Below are 21,204 nucleotides of genomic sequence, written 5' to 3' on the forward strand. Positions count from 1 at the left end.
GATGTTCGATTTGGATCTGTAGAGGTACCTGACATCAGTAAAGGACAGAACAATCAGATGGTGAGAAATCTTATGCAGTTCTAAGTAGAACAGGCTGGTTTTAGTTGTCACTATCATGTTTCTAGCTGCAGGTTGTTAAGGAGTACACTTATACAATGCTAACTTTGCTGATTTTTTTTTTACACTGGCTTGGAGGCACTGAACACACACACACCACACACATGCGTGCACACACACACACACACACACACACACACACACACACACACACACACACACACACACACACACACACACACACACACACACACACGTAGCTTTTGTACGGCTGTTGAAGCAAGCTTTTGTAATGGTGTCCAAGTATCCCTGGTGATGATGGAGGTAAGCAAGACAAAACTTGAACACTTATACTGAAAAGGTGATGGAGATCACATTTAATGCTGTGTGGATTTTTTTTTTTTTTTTTGTGGAATGCATCTTAACTCGTTCACTAGAGGTTTGCTTACTGAAGTGGTATAAAAACGATAGCAAGGTAAAATACTCAAGTCTGATGATCAGTTAAGTTACTTTCTCTTACTATTTCTGCAGATTGGCTACTATTTATGCATTTACTCATTTGCTTGATCAAAAATCAGATATCTGAGGAACTTTCGTTATGGTGCTGTGCTGATCACCATGGACTCTGCTGTGCTCCGCAAGGTGAAGTCCATAAAAAGAGGGGAAAACCTATTAAGTAAAATTCAGGCAAGACAGATAAGGAATTATACAGTAAATGCATCAGAAAACTTTAAAAAGAGGCAAGTGGAAAGGAGAAAAACAGAATAAAGGAAACTATTGCAGAAAAGGAAGTCACCCAATGAGTAGTTTACCTTACAGGTGATTTAGAACAAGATTAAGGATAAGAAAAAAATCATTAATGGGTAATCTGGCAGTCCATGAAAAGAAACTATGTGAGGTGGTGGAAGGGATGAATGAATATGCTATTATGCTGAAGGGATTAATCGCTGAAAATAAAGGATTGAAGACAAAAATGGGCTCAGCTGAAGCTCGACTTGAATGCCTTGAATCAAGGTCAGTGGATGGTGGGAACAGACCGAGATGGAAAAATATTAGAATTATTGGTTTACCAGGGAAGCACAAAGGCTTGGACTGTGAGAAAGCTACAAAGCAACTTTAATGTCTTGAATAGGCATTCCAGCAGCAGAGTTGCACATATAAAGAGCGCACTGAACCATATGGTGCCCCAGGCAGGATGTGCAAACTAGCCTAGACCAATAATTGTACATCTTCATACTTATGAATTAAGGAAAAGACAGGGAAAAAGATTAGAATGGAAGAAATTTAAACAAACATGGCAAAAAAAGAAATGCATTTGCCTGTGTGATAAAAGTATGCTGGGAAAAAGGGATGAGATGGAGGTTATTATATCCATCCCTCTTCAGAATCTATGAACATGGACATACCTCTCAACTGTCCAGATTTTTGCCTTATAGTTTTGGCCTGTTCCTCATAAAATTGTGTTATTCTGGGAAATCAATGAGCATTAAAGACACAAAATAATGACACACATTTGCGTGTCATACTTCATATCTTTCAGAAAATGCATATGAACACAAATCCTGTTATTCTAGCAACTTTCTATTTATTATTTTAGTCTTTTTTTGTTGCACATGGAAGAATAAAGACTTTCACCAATCCAAGAGAGGCTATGGAGTTTATTAAGACACCTGCAAACTAGAGAACAGGGAGGATTGAAGGAGACAACCAAGGCAGAGATGATCAATCAGTGAAGCCAGAGGAGAGATGGACAGAAGGAGGCAGGAAGTAGGCTTTTTTCCACTGTTCAGGAGGCAACAAAAGCTGTGAGAAATGATGGAAATAATAAAATAAGCCAAAAAGAGACATACTGATTAAATATAGGCTTTTAAATGGACTGTTGCTTAATAGACAAGACAAATTATCCCTTCTATTGAAGCCCTTGACTGACCAAGAGACTGCTAAGCAGTAAGCCTACTCAGGGGAAGCTGAATGAGAAGCACAAAGACCTAATATCCAAAGATGCAGGAGCCTGAGGACATAAGGGGCAAAAAGGTACTGTCATTAAATATATGAGATAATATTAGGACTACATGTGAATGCTGGAAAATCTTGGATGCATATATTGTGGCTGTCATAATGGTCAAGGTGTTTAACTTACTGACACAAGGTGTAGAGTTTGATTCTCATATGGAATAATTGGATGGATGAAAATGTCCTGCAAAGGCATTTAGCCTAGTACTAAACTATGTTGACCATCCTTATCTCCAGTTGTGATGGACCTTTAGGGGTTAGGAGATGGCATAATGGTTAAGGTGTTTACCTCAAAGTCACAAGGTATAGGGTTTAATTCTCAACACTTAAAGGAAAATTGGCTAACTTTAAAATTGCCCATAAGCAACTAACCTAGTGCTCTTGAACCTTTAAATAACATATGCAAATGCATCTTTGTTCAACGTATAGAGATGGATATATAAACCAAAGATGAAAGCCATAAGGCCTTAAGGTATGTCAATCACTAAAAATGAAAACAGTATGAAAGACAAAATTCATTAGGAAAGTAGGGGTGAACACTAACTACAAAAGAAGTTAATAAAATATCTGAGGGTGTGTTTTAAGATGAGGGGAAATTAATTTAAATTCCTTTTACTTGTGCTGATTAAACACATGGAGGGGAACAAGGACATGGAAACTAAATATGGAAGTATTCACTTAAGGAGATAAAACAAGAATGGGGAGAAGTTTAGGGGAGAGATGAGTATAAAGAGAGCAAACAATATGTGTCAGTATATATAAAAGGCAAAGGTACATACTCCAATGAGCTCAGTATGATTATGAAGGAACCAATCGGTAAACACATCAACTCACACATGGTCAAAAGGGCACATAATCTGAGGAGTTAAGCACAGAGAAAATTAAAAATTGTACAAGTGGGGATACAAAGGGTGTGCAAGTGGACAAACCAAAAAAAGAAAACAGGGAGAATAAAAGATTCCTACATAAAACACCGTTCGAATCCAGAACTTGGACCGAAGCTCCAAAGGCAGTGGTGTTTCCATATTCATAAAGGATGCACACACCTGCAGACTGGTAGCCCAACATAACACATCTGGGACACTTCAGGTGCAGTTAACATTGGGTAAGACAGCAATTTAGCCTGCTATAGGTCCCCAACCATGTTCCAAGACTCACACTCCACGTTCCTAAGCACCTTGGAGAATATTAGGGTCCAACCTAACACTCTCATACTGGGCGACTTCAACTACCCCTCCATTAACTGGGAAAACTACTCGTACCAATACACTTGCCCAATGTTTCCTGGAATTCATTAATTCCAATGCCCTGAACCAGCTTGTTCTTACCCCCACTAGAGGTAGCAACATCCTTGACCTGGTCATTACTAACATGGGCAACCGTTGGTCTACACAAATAGTCAACTCCTCCCTGGTTAGATCTGACCACAAACTAATCACCTTGGAAATCCACATCCCTCCCACTCCCCACAAAGGTAACCACCATGAAAAACTTCTCCAAAGCTAACTTTGGGCTCCTAAAAACAGAGGTGGCTAACTTCACGGCACCCATGCAAATGGAGAATAATTGCATGACTGCCAAATCATACACCAATGCACTGCACGAACACGTACACAAATGCATGGATCTCTCCATACCCAATAGAACCAAGATGCTCTCCTCCAAAAAAAGGAAGCCAATCTGGTGGTCCCCTGCCATAAACAAACTCTACAAGAGAATGAGGAAACTGATGCGGAATAAGGTGAAGTCCCAAGACTGGAAAAACTCCCTTATCAGCCTCAACAAAAAGTTAAGATCCCTCATCAAATCCTCTAAAGCTAGTAAAGACAACCACAAGGCCTTCTATAGTTATGTAAAGAATATTCACGGCAATACCAAGATTTGCTCTGAGCTACTGCACAATGGTACCTCCTATAATGAGCCAACAGATACTGGCCGACAGATTCAGTACCAACTTCCCCCCTCCCCCCAAAGGACCAGTTACAATACCAGTAGATTGGCAGGCACTCAGTATTACTGCTGCAGAGGTTAAAACAGCACTGTCCAAGGCCAAGAATACTGCTTCTATGGGACCTGACAATATTCCTGGCAGTGTTCTATATGAACTACAGAGTGAACTGGCACCTCACCTGTGTGCCCTGTTCAATCACAGCCTCACCTCAGGCTTTGTCCCTATCGCATGGTGCACTGCTACAGTAATCCCTCTCCACAAAGGAGGAGTGACTACAGACCCTGGGAACTATTGCCCCATTAGCCTGACAAGTCTGATATGCAAAGCTATGGAAAGCATCATCATGGACATAATAAACAAGGATATAGGGAATCTCCAAACTCTGGATCCCACACAGCTTGGTTTTGTGAAGGGTAGCTCATGCCTTCTCAACTTGGTCAACTTCTTTGAGTCAGTCACCAGAGCTGTGGATGAAGGCGAGGTGGTTCATACAGCCTACCTTTATCTGGCCAAGGCCTTTGATATTATTCCCCACTCAGGAATCATAGAAAAACTCACTAAGCTAGGCATCAACCCTTATATCACTAGGTGGGTTGCAAACTGGCTAACCCACAGTGTGAAAGTAGCTGACTCCAAGTCAGATTGCCAACCAGTCACAAGTGGAGTCTCACGGCTTCAGTCCTGGGTCCTCTACTGTTTGGTATCTACTTCTCTGAAGTCCAGGCCAACACAAAGGGACTCTGGCTGACAAAGTTTGCAGAAGACTGCAAGTTGGGAGCTATTATTAACTCATTAAGTGATGTTGACATCCTACAGAAAGGCCTCACTGAGACCAACGACTGGTGTCAGAACCATGGCCTTAAGCTCAATGCCAAAAAATGTGTCATAATCCCCTTTGGGAAAAACTCATTTCCCATGAATTACCACATCAGTGGTAGTCTGCTGAACACCGAAGGCATTATAAGAGATCTGGGAACACAGATTGACAACAACCTCTCTTTTGACCGCCACTGTGGTCAGAAAGTCCTTCTGTATGGCACATCTCATTACTGAGGGTTTTTCATCCGGGAAGAAAAAGGTCATTGCCTCCCTCTACTCTTTCCTCATTAGGCCAATCATTGATTACAATGCCCAATTTGGCATGTACCTCACTAAACACCTGAAACAACTGGTGAGATCGGAAAAGTACCTCACAAAGAGGATCCTAGGCCTTAAACATTTGTCCTATATGGACAGACTTAAAAAACTCCAACTATTCTCTGTCTCATGTCGCCTACTTAGAGGCAATCTCTGCTTGACTTACAAAGCCATGTCTGACCCAGATCTGTTAGAAATACTACATCTAAAGAAATCACAATCCCTCCAGACCACATGCTCCAGAGACCTCAACCTCATTACCACAATCAACAAAACATGCTGGAGGAACAGGTTCATAAACCAGAGACTGCCCATGCTATGGAATAGACTTCCCATACATCTCAAGCAGAGCACCTCACTGGCCCTCTTCAAGAGAAATCTTGATGAGTGGATGGGTAATAGAAAATTCACCCCAGGGATCACTCCAGTGGCATTACTCGACAGTGGCACTGGGAACTAAGGTCGGGTGGCACAATGCCAGGGTTATCCTATATGCTAGGCTTCTAAAGGCTCCAGGGGCATTAGCCTAGTACACACCTATGAACCTATGAAAAGGCAGGAGAATGTCTAACAGGAGAGGGGGTTTAAAAAGAAAAAAAGAAGTGGAGAATCAGGAGGCCCTAGACAAAAATGTGCTGTCATAGCTATGACAGGAAAAATGGTCGAGTGGAGGGCTATACTGCACACAGATGGCTATGGAAGGTAATACTGTAAAATGTATATAGTTTATAAAGATTTTAAAGGTGCTGGTAGAGAGTATCAAACAAAAAAATGGAAAGAATACCAGTACAGAAGAGGAGAGAGATGGAGGTGGAGAGGAAATTGAAAAAACATAGGGAATGCGTAGAGGTATATTTAAGAAAAAAAGAGATAAATGGCAGGGGAGGTGAAGTTAGATATTAACGCGTGGAATGTTAATGGACTAGGAAAGAAAACAAAAACCGAAATAATTTTAATGTTCATGAAAAAACAAAGGCAGCAGTACTGATGATACAGGAGACCCACTTCAATCAGGGGGAACAAAAGTAACTACAGAAAGGGGGATATACAGTAATGGCAAGCTCCTCGTGGGGGAATAAAAGACAACAGGAAGTAGCAATATTTATGAAGAAGGCCTAACCTATGTAAAATAAGGGGGAAAATAGAAGACAACAGTTGGAGATCTCCAGTGATTAAAGGAATAACAGAAGGATTCAAACTCACAATAATTTCTGTGCATATCCCACCAAAAGTACAGATCAAGGAACTGAAAGGAATACTAAATGAGCTGATCAGATTCTAAGAGGGGATGATGGTATTTGTAGAAGAATGGAGCATTGCTATTCACAAGGACTAGGCAAAAAGAGGACCCAGATTGAGGAAATTAACAAGAGAAGGGAAAAATCTTACAGAAATTTGTCAGATCGGTAGGATGAATATATACTAGAGAGGTGGCAGACATGGGTGTAATAGGGGGAAAATACCCAGATACAAGACGTGGTCAAGGACAGACAGAAGTTATGTTACTAAGGAACATGTGATCTGGGTGAAAGAAGTAAGGACAGATATACTGACATTCTTAGACTATGCAATGATAGGACTGAAAATGGGGGGGGGTGAAGAAGGAAGATTGTAGAGTCACTGGGGAATATCAATATATTTGCTGGGAAATGAAAAAGAGAATGAAAAGAAAGCAGAGTTAATTAGTACTACTGTTGAAGTATACAAATGCCAAAGAAGTGGAACAAAACAAATGCATTAATAAGGGAAAGGACACAAAAGCTGCAGGGAGAAGAGGAGGAGCAGATTAGACAACATGGGAGGAATTACAGAAGGAACGGGTGGAAATACAAAGGGAGAGGACAGCAGTAGATAACAGTAAAAGGGAGACAGAAAATTAAGGTAAAAGAAGAATGCTAATGTGGAAAGATGAAAGATTATGGAATAAGAGAAGAGCAGTATAAAGATTTTACTTTAAACCTTACACAGAGGCAACAAAGGAGCTTGCAATGAGATTGCATCAACAGGAAGTGGAAAGAAGAGTGCATGAGTTATTAGATTAAACAATGTAGAAGGACAGACTAAAACTGGAAGATATATTGCAAGGTTTCTGGAAATATTATCAGAAATTATATCAAGGAAAGGGTGGGAGAGGAGGACTTATTACAGGAAGAGACAGTTTGGGAATGGCCACATATCAGAAAGATGGAGGAACATGATGCATGGAGATTAGTGAACAGAATAAGTACAGAAGAGATCTTAAGGGGAGAAAGATGGTGAAAGGCAAATCACTAGACAGTGATGGGATACCAATTAAGCACTGGGAACTAAAATGAAGTAAGCTGTGGATAGATGGGAGGACCTATTTAGTAAAATACAAGACAACAGGGAAATCTCAGAATCATGGAAAGAAGCAATTATCTAAGTCATTCCTAAAGAGAGGAAGGATCAGAGACTTCCAGCCTTATATAGACCAATGTTGGTGTTGAACCAAGACTACAAGTGTTTTATATTGATACAAGCAGAGACGTAGCCAGGATACTGTTTAATTTAATAGATAGGGATCAGACAGGAATTGTAGGGGGTGAAAGACCAACTGATAATTTGATTAGGCTCCTTATGCTATTACAAGGGGTACATATGAAAGAGAGTAAGCTGACCATAATTGAATTAAATGCAGAAAAGGCATTCAACAGTGTTGAATGGGGATGCTTATTAGAGCCAATCAGAAAGAAAGAGTTTTTTTCTGAAAAACTGATAGAAATGATGAAGAAAATATATGAAGGCATTAAAGCAAAGATGAAGATAAGGGCAAGATTATCGGGAGAAATAAGGATAAAAATGAGGACTAGTCAGGGTTGCCTCCTCTCTCTCCATTATAATGTGCCCTGTATATAGAACCTTTGTCAGTATCTAATAAGAAGGTCTAATGTCAGAGGGTACAAATTGTGTGGGGGTACTGAGAAGACATTTTGTTGTATGCGAGTGATATGTTGCTCACATTAGTAAGTTATAAGGAGGATAAGATGAGAATTTGGGAACTATTATACAAATGGGGCAAGGAATAAGGTTATAAGTACATTAAGAAAAAAATAAGGTGTTGGTTATTGGCAGGGATGAGAGGAAAGAGACGTTGGAGAATTTCTAGGAATAATAAGATGGGAGATAAGGTACATATGAATGAAAATCACTGAGACAGTGGAAGACAATAAGAAGTGTACTTATAAAGGAATATACAGGAAGGTGAGGGGTCAGATATTTAAAGTGAAGATGGCAAACATATACATAGATAACAGAATTCAGGTACTTTTGATGTGTGTGTGTGTGTGTTACACCCCAATTTATATACACAGGGCAAGTATTTTGGAATCTGCCAGGAAATTACTTATTAAAGAAAATGAAACAGTTGAGTAGGAAATATGTATAGGAATGAATGAAACCTAAAGTGGCCTAGAAGATAATGACAAGGAATTGCAAGCATGTCTAATAACAAATAAAATAAAAAGTGGATATAGAATACAATACAAACTGAAAATGACTGATAATACAAAGGGAAAAGTCCTGTAAGAAGATAAAGATATTATAGAAATTATGTTAGAGGTCTCATCTGAGGAGCTGGAGCTACCTTGATGAAAGGAATGCAGCAGCAATTTCAAAAGATATGGAAGGGAGAAGGAGGAAACCAACGGAAAGTAAGATGAGGAAAGAGCCAGCAAAAAAATTAAGTATTGGTAGCAAATGCAAATAGGAGGAGTGTTAAAAATATGGAAAGAACTGAGAGATGAGTTTCACTAAAAATGTGTTAGAATGGGCTATAAGAAATCAGGAGGGGAAGAAAATGTCAGGGATTCAGAAAATTGGGAAAAACTGGATAAGACGGGGGAGCAGAAGGAGAGGAAACAAAGAAGAGGATGGGAAAGAGAGCTGGGGGAGGAAATCTCAGGGAAAGAATGGGGGGAAATACTATAGCTGCAAGGGTATATAACAAAACCCAGTACATTTAAAATGTTCTCATTGAAGTGCCTATACAAGTATTTTTATTATCCAGTAAGACTGGCCAAAATGTTCTACACAGCAGTAGGAATATTCTGGAGATGCGGTGGGGGGGGCATAGAGTCATATTTTTGGGAATGTAGCAGGTTGGGGGAGTACAAAAACGAGCTGAGACCGTTATAAAGGAAAAGAGACTAACAGAAAATGTGTTGACAAAGAAAATATTAATCCTAGGTTACAGGGAAGGAAACCAGATGAGAGTAAAGAAAAGAAAGGCGTAATTATCACAACAGCAAAAAGAGCAATAACAAAAAATATAAGAAACAGAAGTCTCTGAGGAGGGTGGCGGGAGAAAAATGATGATGAGCATGTTAGAAGATGAAAGAAGGGAATCAAGAAGGAATGGATTACACCGATTTAAGGAAAGGATGGAAGGGATGGATACTGGAAGAAGAATATTAAAATGGGCAGAGAGGAATAAGACTGCCCCATATGAAGAGGTAAGGAGAAGAAAATATAGGAAATTTGTATATAATTAAGATACACAGTAGGGAGGAGCACTTAGAAATATGCAAAGCATGGTCACCATAAACAGTAAAAAGCCTAGACTAAAACTGATGGGAAGGAGGTATACCCAAAGTGTGAATAAAGTGTTACATATAGAGGGATGCCACCACTGTTGGCAACACAAAGACATATAACAAGCATGAAGAGTATAGATTATGTCTAACAGAAAAGTAAAAAGGTGAAAATTATTAAAGGAGAACAGGATTGGGGAAGTACAAGACATGTCACATATAGTTTGGATTAAACAGGGCCAGAGACCAACACTATATAAGCGCGGACATAATAAGGCAGTTTTGGTGCAGGATGGCAGGAGGTGGCATCTTACTGAGCCTACTTAAAGGTAGTATAATTGAAAGGAAACACATGGGATGAATGCAGAAAACTGGGTGAAGTAAGAAAAGTATGGTTCAATAATGATACCCCAAAGCTAGATTATGTTTGATCTTTAGCAAACATGTAGAAAAATAACATAAAGTGGAAGATGACCATATTCCTCAGGATGGATTGAGTATGATATATAATTAGAACTGAAATTTAAATACATAATATTAAAAAAAAAAAACAATCACTGAAGAAAAAAGATGCGCAGTGTGCATGCAGATTTCATGTATAAGTATTTGGTTAGGATGGAATAAAGATGTGTCTGTTTCAAAAAAAATGATATCTGAGATGTACAAATGTAAGCAAAGTAGATGTAATTGTTGAACATGTGTGTGTGTGTGTGTGTGTGTGTGTGTGTGTGTGTGTGTGTGTGTGTGTGTGTGTGTGTGTGTGTCTGTCTGTCTATTTGCACATGTTTGCATGGGGGTTGCAATGAGTGTTACTGTATATATCTGACAGCCACAAGCTGAAATATATTAAAGTAATTGTTATTTATGTATTCATTCATTTGACCACAAAACAAACAACTCAAGGAGTACTGAATCAATAAAGTGACTATAATTTGTAGGCACACCTTTGTGTGTTGGGGGTGTAATGGGATCACTGTGTGTATCTGACAGTAAAAAGCTGAAATATATTAAAACTGGCATTATTTAAATATTATTCATCCATTTGATCACAATTAGATATCTGGAGTGTACACAATTAATAACTTGGTTGCAGTTTGTAGGCACATCAGTGTGGGGCTTGGATTGTACAGTATGCATATGAAAACAACTAACCTAAAAATATCTCTGTTGATATATATTTATATGGGGGTTTAGTTACAATCAGTGAATCGAAGTTACATCAACATCACTAATATCAACATGTTAACACTGACATGCTTCTGCACATGTTCTGAGGTAATTCCTCAGACCATGCAAATTTTAAAACACTGATTTTGCAAGGGGGCAAGCCCCCCCCTGCACCCCCACACCCCTTCTAATTATTCATTCCAACTGTGAAATCATACAATCCATGGGGAAAAGGGCATATTCCCAACCCCGGTAAAAATAAGACATCTGAGGTGTCAGTATGTGGCTGTAGATAGTGAATATATCTGTCTGGATGGGTGCAATGGTTTGTTGTGGCTATTATTTGTGTATTGTTTTTCACTTACTAATCATGTTTAGACATCTGGTATGTATACAGTCAATATAGTGTCTGTAATTGGTGGGCACATCTGTGTTTTCAGGAAAGTTGCTGTGGGTTGCAGCATATTTTCTGACAGTAACAAATTAAAATATATTATTTTGGCTATTTTTTTATTCATTCATTTCCTCACAATCAGACATTTGATGTGTACCCCAGGTAATTCTATTATTTCTCTGTTACTAACACTGCAGTGTAGCATTAGAAGATTATAAACTCCACAAGAACCAAAAGAAAATATACACTAAATAAATCAGAACCCTTAGGATACGATGGCAGTGTAGTCACCCAGTTCAAACAAACCACACTGCAAAAATGGCCCTTTTAGTACTTTCATTCTTTACTAGATTAGAACTTCTTCCGAAAATGAACAGTAAAAACATCAATTCTGTTTAAATAACAAAAAAAAGGAAATAACATCATAGGTAAGTCAGTGAATAAAATTTCATTCTTAATAAATTAAATAAACTAAACAATTACTGTGGCTCGTCCCTCTACACTTAGAAGGAAAGCAAGGTGGGGTCGTTTTTTTAAGATGTTTTATTATATAAAAACACATCAAAATGGGCAGCAGCATAAATAAACATAAACAAACTGATTAACAGACTGAGTTTACACGCATGCATGGTTATATCTCAACAGCTAACTACAAAATGGCACTATGACATGCATGTGCTCAGTACACTTGTACATGCCCACAGGAGGTTTCTTAAAGAGACATACACACATTGATCTACATCTTCCCTCTTAAAAAAGATTGCCTTTATCAAAATAACATTGCAGTTAAACAAGCATAAATATAGACATAGAGAAACAAAATAAAATGTTCATGTTCAAGCTGCCGTGTATGTGGAACATGGTCTAGGGACATAACCAAATCTCGTAACATAAAAATCAAGGCTGGATTTAGCAACAGGGACAGGTTTTAGTGAACAACTCATCTCAGGAACTTCAGGATTCATCACAGGAACAGGGATACTCTCTGGAACTTCTACTGGAACTGGAACACTGGAGAACTCCCTCTGAGATAAATAGTCTTTTTCACAGGCTAGGTGCTGTGGTATAGGCTCAGACACCGGTATCAAATGCTTGCGATTCCACCTAAAAACTTCTCCTTGTGATTTCACAATGTAAGATCTTGGATCTGGGCAAATGTTCTTCACGACTCCAATTCGATCATAACCTTTGGACATTTGCATCCTTACCACTTCTTCTCGTAATGAATTGAGCAGTTTGCTGGTCTTATCGTAGTAGGACTTCTGGGTTTGGTATTTCTTCTACAGATTGGCTTTCACTGACCTGTTGTTCTTGACACATGGAACCAACAATTGACTATTGACTGGCAATGTGATTCTGGTTTGTCTCGACAGAAGTCTCTGATCAGGTGAACCAAGATGTTTATCATAAAGAATATTTCTGAGATTCAAGACATTCAGAAAATATCACTATTGCCTTGTTTGGACTTCTGTAGTAACTGCTTTGCACTTTGAACTGTGCATTCTGCCAAACCATTTGATGGTGGATACTCTGGGCTACTCGTAACATGAGTAAAGTCCCACTCTTCGGCAAATCATTTGAACTGTTATCTTGTAAACTGCATGCTATAATAACTTTGTGCGTGGTTGTACGTGGAAATCCACACATATGGTTCAGCTGATGTGGTTCTTTCTGTTGATGTGGCTTTGTACTATTACACACAGAACAAATCAAAAGTATTCTCTCAATATTTTGTGACATAGAAGGCCAAAATACTAGTCTTCTCCCCTTTCTTTTGGTAGTCTGCTCCTGGGTGACCTCAATGTAAGATATAATGTGCTCTTGTTGCAAAGATTTGGGAACAATAACTTTAGGATCTTTCATAATACTACCATTGTCAGACAAAATCTTATCTCTGTATGGAAAATAAAGTTGCACTTCTTGAGGTAAACTAGATTGTCTTGATGGCCATATTTCTTTGAGAAAGTGGTTGAGCTTCTGTAAAATTAGATCTGCAGCTGTGTGATCTCTCAGCTCATCAAGACATGTGGAAGAAAAAATTCTCACTTCCATGACTTCAAAATCAAATTGTTCATTCTCATGCTGTTCAGTAGGATTTCTGGGTGATCTGGATAACATACCAGCAAGATAAAGAAGTTTACCTTTCTTGTAGACAAGACTGAAGTGATACTTTTGCAGTCTCAACATCATGCATTGCAATCTGGGTGGGGCTTTATACATAGGCTTTCTCAGGATGGTGACTAGAAGTTGATGATCTGTTTCGATTTGGATAGGTCTACCATACACATATGAAACTTGGAACATGCAAACACAACTGCCAAAAGCTCTTTCTCTATCTGAGCATACTGCATTTCAGCTTGAATGAGAGTTCTGTATGCATAAGCAACAAGTTATCCCTCTTGTAGAATGACTGCACCAAATTTCGAAGCATCATGAAAGATTAACTGGTTTGTGTACATCATAGTATCTGAGAGTAGGTGGACTGGTAATTTCTGTTTCCAGACATCAAATGCTCTCTGGTGTTGTTCCAACCAAGACCAAGATACATCTTTACGTGGTAGCTCTCTGAGTAGTGCTGATATTTGACTCAAGTCTGGAATGAACTTGCCTAGATAGTTAACCATGCCAAGAAAATGTTGCAGGGCTTGAACATTTTCTGGAGCTGGCATCTCGAGAATGGCTGTTAGCTTAGCAGGGTCTGGTCATAGGCCTGAACTGGTTAATAAATGACCAATGCTAGTGACTTCTCATAGGCTGAATTTGCATTTCTATGGGTTGAGCTTAAGATTCACTTGATGTGCCTTTTCCAGAACTTTTCTGAGGTTTCTGTCATGGTCAACTTTACCATTACCTCCATCCAGTATGTCGTCTACTATAATAGCACATAGATACCTAGAACAAAATATGCTCCATTACATGCTGAAAGACTTCACTTACAAAATTTATCTCAAATGGCATTCCCAGAAATCTGTACCTTCCAAACAGAGTATTGAAAGTAGTGAGCAACAAGGATTTCTTGTCAAGCAAAACTTGCCAAAATGAACCGTTTGCATGTAAGACAGAAAAAAAAGTGGCATTTGGCATCAAAGCTGCAACTTCTTTTTACACTGTGTGCATTGGATGATGAGGTATTTTTAATGCCTTGCCCAAATCTCATGGGTCAATACATATTATGATATTGTCTGAGCTTTTCTTATGAGCTACCACCATGGGAGATACCCATTCAGTCAGAGTTTCAACTGGACAAATCACACCTTGTTGCACCATTTTATCTAGTTCAGCCTTGACGCTGTCTTGCATAGCTATTGGAACTTTTCTGGCTGGCCTGATAACTGGACTGACCTCTGGGTCTAACTTCATGGAGTACACAACTGGAAGCTTGCCAAACTTGCCTTTGAATAGATCAGCATAGGTAGAAAAGATAGACTGGGCAAAATTAGAGTAGTGGTCTTTTACGCTAACATGGTGGACTTCCTTATTAAATGAAAGCAGTCACATTTTCAAAAAGTCTCTGATGCCTAATAATGCCTGGACATGCCTCTTGACCACCTAAAATAATAAGTTGTAACTTCTACCTGCAGAGTAACATGATAGCACTACTGAGCCTTCGGTTTGAATCTCTTCACCACCATAAGCAAAATGTTTTTCACACCTTGCCAAATCAAGCCTCTCACCATCACTTACTCTAGCAAATGTTTCTGCAGACATAACATTGCACTCTGAGCCAGTATCAACTTTGAGCTCTGTGGGCTTGCATTTATCCAAACAGTACAAAATATGTCATTCTTGGCCAATAAATCAACTGCATTGACTGTCTCACTAAGCACTGATACACCACCAACATAAAGAATAGGAGATACCACATTACTGCTGTTTAACTCATTTTTGAAATGTTCCCTTCTAGTAAAAGAATGTGTGGCCTTTGACTTACAAAATCTTTTGAAATTATTTTATTTATTACATTTGTGGCATTGCTGACCAAAAGCTAAGCACGTCTGTCTTTTAGATTCATGACCATTGCCACAATTACAACAGTTGGCAATGAAACTAGATTGGGGCCCATACTTTGAGTTTGCAGACTCACTCTTATGCTCCACTGAGGCTGTGCGAACTCTGGAACTTGCTAGAAAGCTCTGAGGTTTACCAGTGGGTGTGGCAGCGACTACAGTTGCTGCCATGTGTCCGGGCCTGTTTCTTTTAACCACATGCTGCATACTATCTATGTGAGCTTTGCTGCAGTAACTTCTAATGCTCTTCTCATTTGTAAGCATATTTGTGTGCTTTTCTGTGAGCTCATATATCTGACAAATCTCAATGGCTTTATTCAAAGTTAAATCACTGTCACAAAGCAAAATCTATCTCACAGCATCATCTTTAATACCACACATGTCTGTCTTTTATCAACTCATCTCTTAAATCAACAAATCTGCATGTTTTAGCTTTATTTCTCTGGTCAGTTATATATGCTGTAAATGTTTCACAGAGGTTTTGATCCCTTTTGTAAAATAAGTGCACCTCCATTGTAATGTTGGTCTAGGGGTTACACATTTCTCTAAATTTACATTTTAAAAACTCAGGGTCCTCCCTTGACTCGGCCTGTACAACAATATGATGGTTTTCCTCCTCTCTAGCATAGATATCAGGTGCATATACAAATGAATGTTCCCTTTCAAGGGCTTCTGACCCAGCTAAATTAAATAGAATAAATGCCTTTGTACGGTCATCTTTAACAGAAAATGCAGCCTGTATGAAAATGTCTTACTCTTGCTCAAACACTCTCCAGTTCTCAGCAATATTATTATCAAACACTAGTGGACCTGGTTTTCTAAATTTTTCAACCATGCCAACAAAATATGTCTTTGGGCACACACTTAAATATGATCCTTGTAATTATGCACAAACAAGTTGCCTCTCTGCAGCTTGCAGTAACACACAAATGCACAAAAAACTCTTCGAAACACTGTACTTTGCGAAATATGCTCCAAAATGGCTGTATTTTGCAAAATAACTTTACTGTAACACTGCACAAACATGCAAATACTTCATACACTTCTGATAACTCAGATAGCCTTGGTAAATACGAAAAATATGGATTCGCAAATTTTGACTTATTTTAATGTCATTTAGAGCAGCCTGTATGCCTCTTTTCATATTTAGCAAATAAAAAAATATTCTGAGCAAGTTTAACATTAGAAATTCACTTTGACCTGTTTTGCAAATTATCCACACAGTTTCCAACAGTAGCTAGATGCCTCTCGAAGTCAAAGTAGAGAAACTGGAGTTCTTTCTGGCTATTAGATATGCTGCTTCTGACACTGTGTCGCTCGTCCCACTACACTTAGAAGCTAAGCGAGGTTGGGGAGTTCCTTTAAGATGCTTTATTACATAAAAACACATCAGGATGGATAGCAGCATCAATAAACATAAACAAACTGATTAATAGACAGAGCTTACACACATGCATGCTTACATCTCAACAGCTAACTACAAACTGGCACTCTGACTTGCATGTGCTCAGTAATCAGTACATTTGTATATACCCACAGGAGGTTTCTTAAAAAGACATACACAGGTTGATCTACAATTACCTTATTAAATATGTTGTTGTCTAGTTAAAGCTACCAGACCAGTAAAACAAATGATACAAATTATACACAATGTACACATATTTTAAAATCTTATATTTCAACAAGTTTTTAACAGAGATAGTTTTGTTAAGCCCAGGTGCAATGTCAGCAAGTAAAAGTACCTGTCATTTCAATTCTAAATATTCGGGTAATAATTAAACTGGTCTACAAATGGCAACTGATTTACTTTTTCAACTACTAGAAACACAAATTTACGAAAATCTCTACAGCATATAATGTGCCTTGCCAAGGCATTATTCAAATCTTTTTTTTCTTTATGGCAAGCACATGTTGTCTTATTCTACAAGCTAATCTCCTAGTAGTCTTGCCAATGTAAAAACTGTCACAGTTGCAACAGCATGCTAGGTAGACCAGCCCCTCACTTGTACAATCAAATCTATCTTTTGCCAACAGTGTACAATTTTAATTTTTGAAATAATATTCATTAATAGGATTAATATACCGGCAAAATTTACAATGTTTGCAAGGAAAAGTTCCTAAAGGTCTGTTCATAGGTTCATAGGTGTGTACTAGGCTAATGGCCCTGTAGCCTTTACAAGCCTAGCCCATAGAAGTGGCCTTCCATCGTGCCGCCCGATGTTAGTTCCCAGTGCCTCTATCAAGTAGAGCCACTGGAGTGATCCCTGGATTTGTTTTTACAAATTAGATGTTCTAAAAGGTGTTTCAAGTTCTTGGTCTTTTTGTATATAAATTTCGGCCCCCGTCCAACAATTCTAGCTATCTCCTGTTTTCCAAAAATCAACTTCCAATTGTCTTGATTTATATTTTTAATGCAATTACCATCCATACTCATAGGAATGGGAAAAAAATGTTTTCTGTATCACTTTTATTTTTTTTTATCTTAGGGGTAAACCCTGAAACCAAAATAGGTAGAAATTTGCTATTTCTGTTCTACATCATTTCTTCTGAAATAGCTTTCAACTTCACTATGGGATACCCTCTATTTTGAAACATCATTAAAAAACTTCAAATCATCACTAAATCAGACTTGCCCTCTAAAAGTGTTCAGTTTCATAAATAAAAGATGAAAACTGCTAAAATGTAAATAGTCATTTGTGAAAGTATCTTTCCTATAAATGTTGCTATCAAATTTGCTTAACTCAACATTCAATGTAATCACTGTTTCAAGGAGGATCCCCCTCTAAACCTCAAAATCCCATATAACCAAAATTTATTTTTGCAAGATGAAAATCCCAAAACCTTAAATTCCTGAATGGCGATTTTTTTTTCCCAGGGTATGTAAACACTTCACTAAACTTGCCTTTTTCTCCATTATACTGCAATCCCAGAGTTGGTATATATAGTAGAGGTGGGAGCACAGCCCCCCACCTAGCTGTGTTTTATTTACTGTGGCGTGTTTTTTGTTTAATTTTGGGCAAGTGTTTACTTACCCTGGGAAAGCTTTGCAATTCAGGAATTTAAGATTTCAGGATTTTCGTCTCTCGAAAATAAATTTCAGTTATATGGGATTTTGAGGTTTAGAACTAGATCTGTCAAAAGAGTTACCTGTTTTCCCTAAACCACTAAGTTCAAACTTCAACTAAGAGATATTGTTGTTTATTTGGACCACAAATTCTTAAAATAATTCACTACTTTCTGTCCAAATAAAAAAACAGATTGTCTATGTACCTTCTGTAATAGGTTACAAATTTAAAAAGAGTTAAATGCATAAAAAAATTCTGTTTCCCATCAGCACATCACTGAATTTGCGAAGGCTTGGGCAGCTTTTGCCCCATTGATACACCAGAAATTTGTTGAAAAATACTTTGCTCAAAGTAAAAAAAAATATTGGTTAGAACTAATTCAAGAAGCAGATAGTATTAATGTCCAAGTTGTCAGATTTACAATGTTTATTAAGGTAAATGTGGATCAGAGTGTGTGATATACCTTTAAGAAGCATTCTAGTTAGTGGGTACGTGCATATAAGTACTGAGTATGTGCAAGCAAGAGTACAATTTTGAGTGAGCAGCCAGATAGTTTGTTTAAGTTTAATGTTTCTGCCATCTATCCTGATGTGTTTGTATGCAATAAACTATTTAAACAAACACCCGAGCCTCTTTGTCTTATTAGTATATACAAGCTCTTTGTCTTATTAGTATATACAAAACGAGCGACATGGTGTCAGAATGGGATCCAGAGTCACAACCATGAAGCAACCAGTTAGAAATGGAGGAATGTACACAAGTGGATCATCCCTACTGCTCAAGCGACTTGCAAACAGGTCAGAAACAAATTCCAGGTACTAAAACTTGCTTACATGATTTTTCTTGCTAAAATATAAAATGAAATATTCAGAATGTTCAAAATGAATTTCTAATTAAACTAAATGTCCAAAACTGTGACATATTGCTAAAAATATTCGAAAAAAATTATGCAAATGTTTGAAACAATATCCAAATTGCAAAAATGTATAATAAAGGGAAAATGACTGCATTTTTTCACGTCTACTTTTTCACATTAACTAAAGCTATTTGAAATATCCAAAGTGTGCAAATTGTTGGCAAGTGTGTGCAGTATTACAATGCAGGTATTTCACAAAGTACAGTCATTTCAAAGAATATTTTTCAAAGCTATTTCAAAGAATATTTCACAAAGTACAGTCTTGCAAAGAGTTTATTGCACATTTGAATATTATTACAAATACCTGGTGTGTGTACACGTTTGTACATAATTACAAGGGTCAAGACTGCATTGTGTTTTACTATATTTTGTGGACTTGGCAGAAGGATTTCACAGACCTACACCACTTGTGTTTGATAACAATATTGCAGAAAATTGGAGAGTGTTTGAGCAGAAATACGATATTTTCATACAGGCTGCTTTTCTGACAAAGATGCATGCACAAAAGCATTTATTCTGCTTAATTTAGCTGGTTCAGAAGCCATTGAATGAGATTGTTCATTTGTGTATGTACCTGCTGTGTTTGCAGGGGAGAGGGTGAACAGCCATGTTGTGGTACAGGCTGAAACACAGGAAGACCCTGAATACTTAAAATGTAAATTTAGATAAATGTGCAACTCCCAAATGAATATTACAATGGAAGGGCACTTATTTTACATAAGATATCAAAAGTCTGGTAAACTTTTGCAGCATATATAACAGACTTGAGAAATAAGGCTAAAACATGCAGATTTGGTGATTTAAGAGATGAATTGATAAAAGACAGGCTTGTGTGTAGTATTAATAATGACACAGTGAGAAAGATTTTGCTTCATGACAGTGATTTAACTTTAAACAAGGCCATTGATATTTGTCAGATATATGAGCAGAAAAACACACGAGTATGCTTACAAATGAGAAAAGTCTTCCAGTACCTTCTACAACTAATGTAGATAGTATGTAGCATGAGGTTAAGAGATACAGGCCAAAGGGTGTGACAACTTCAGCAAAACCAGAGCAGCTTCAGTAAGGCCTAGGGCACATGCAGCAAAGCGCAGGGGTGACTCAGCAAAACCTGTAGCAAGCCTCATAGTCAATTGTAATTGTGGTGGAAATCATGAGATCAAACGAGAAAAGTGCTTAGCTTATGGCCAGCAGTGCCATTCTTGCAATAAGTGGAATCGTTTCAAAAGGGTTTGTAAATCAAATAAGGCACATTCTTTTATTAGGAGAGCTCATACAAACAGGCAAGTTGCTCAATTAGAAAGCTGTGATCCTACTTTTTATGTGGTTAGTGTGTCTGTGTTTGGTGAAACAGCCAATGTAGTAGATTTGTGGGCAAAGAATGAAATCTTTTGTACTGTTTGAATTAATGGGATTCCTGCAGAGCTCAAAGTAGATACTGGCTCAATGTGCAATGTTATGTCAGCAAAAACATTTGCTAGACTAAGAGCTGCAGAACAACTTGATTTGACAAAGTGTGCAAAGCTTGTTGCATATGGTGGTAAAGAGAGTCAAACCAAAGGCTCACTAGTGCTTCCATGTTACTCTGCTGGGAACAGCTATGACTTGCAGTTTTACATAGTCAAGACATGTGCAGTCATTATAAGTCCTCAGAAACAGTTTGAAAATGGGACTGCTTTCATTTAACAGAGAGCTTCACCATGTAAGCTTGAGTGAGAACAGCACAAATTTCACCCAAACAATTTTTTCTGAGTATGCTGATATTTTTGCAGATAAACTAAGCAAACTATCAATTGTGTATACCATGAAGTTAGACCCAGAAGTCAGCCCAGTTTTCAGACCAGAACGGAAAGTTCCAGTAGCTATGCAGAACAGAGTCAAAGCTGAGTTAGAAAAAATGGTGCAGCTAGGAGCAATTTGTCCAGAAGAAGGACCAAATGAATG

This window comes from Protopterus annectens, chromosome 6.part1 (assembly GCF_019279795.1).
Source record: "Protopterus annectens isolate FY-2018-M chromosome 6.part1, PAN1.0, whole genome shotgun sequence".
Lineage (NCBI taxonomy): Eukaryota > Metazoa > Chordata > Ceratodontiformes > Protopteridae > Protopterus > Protopterus annectens.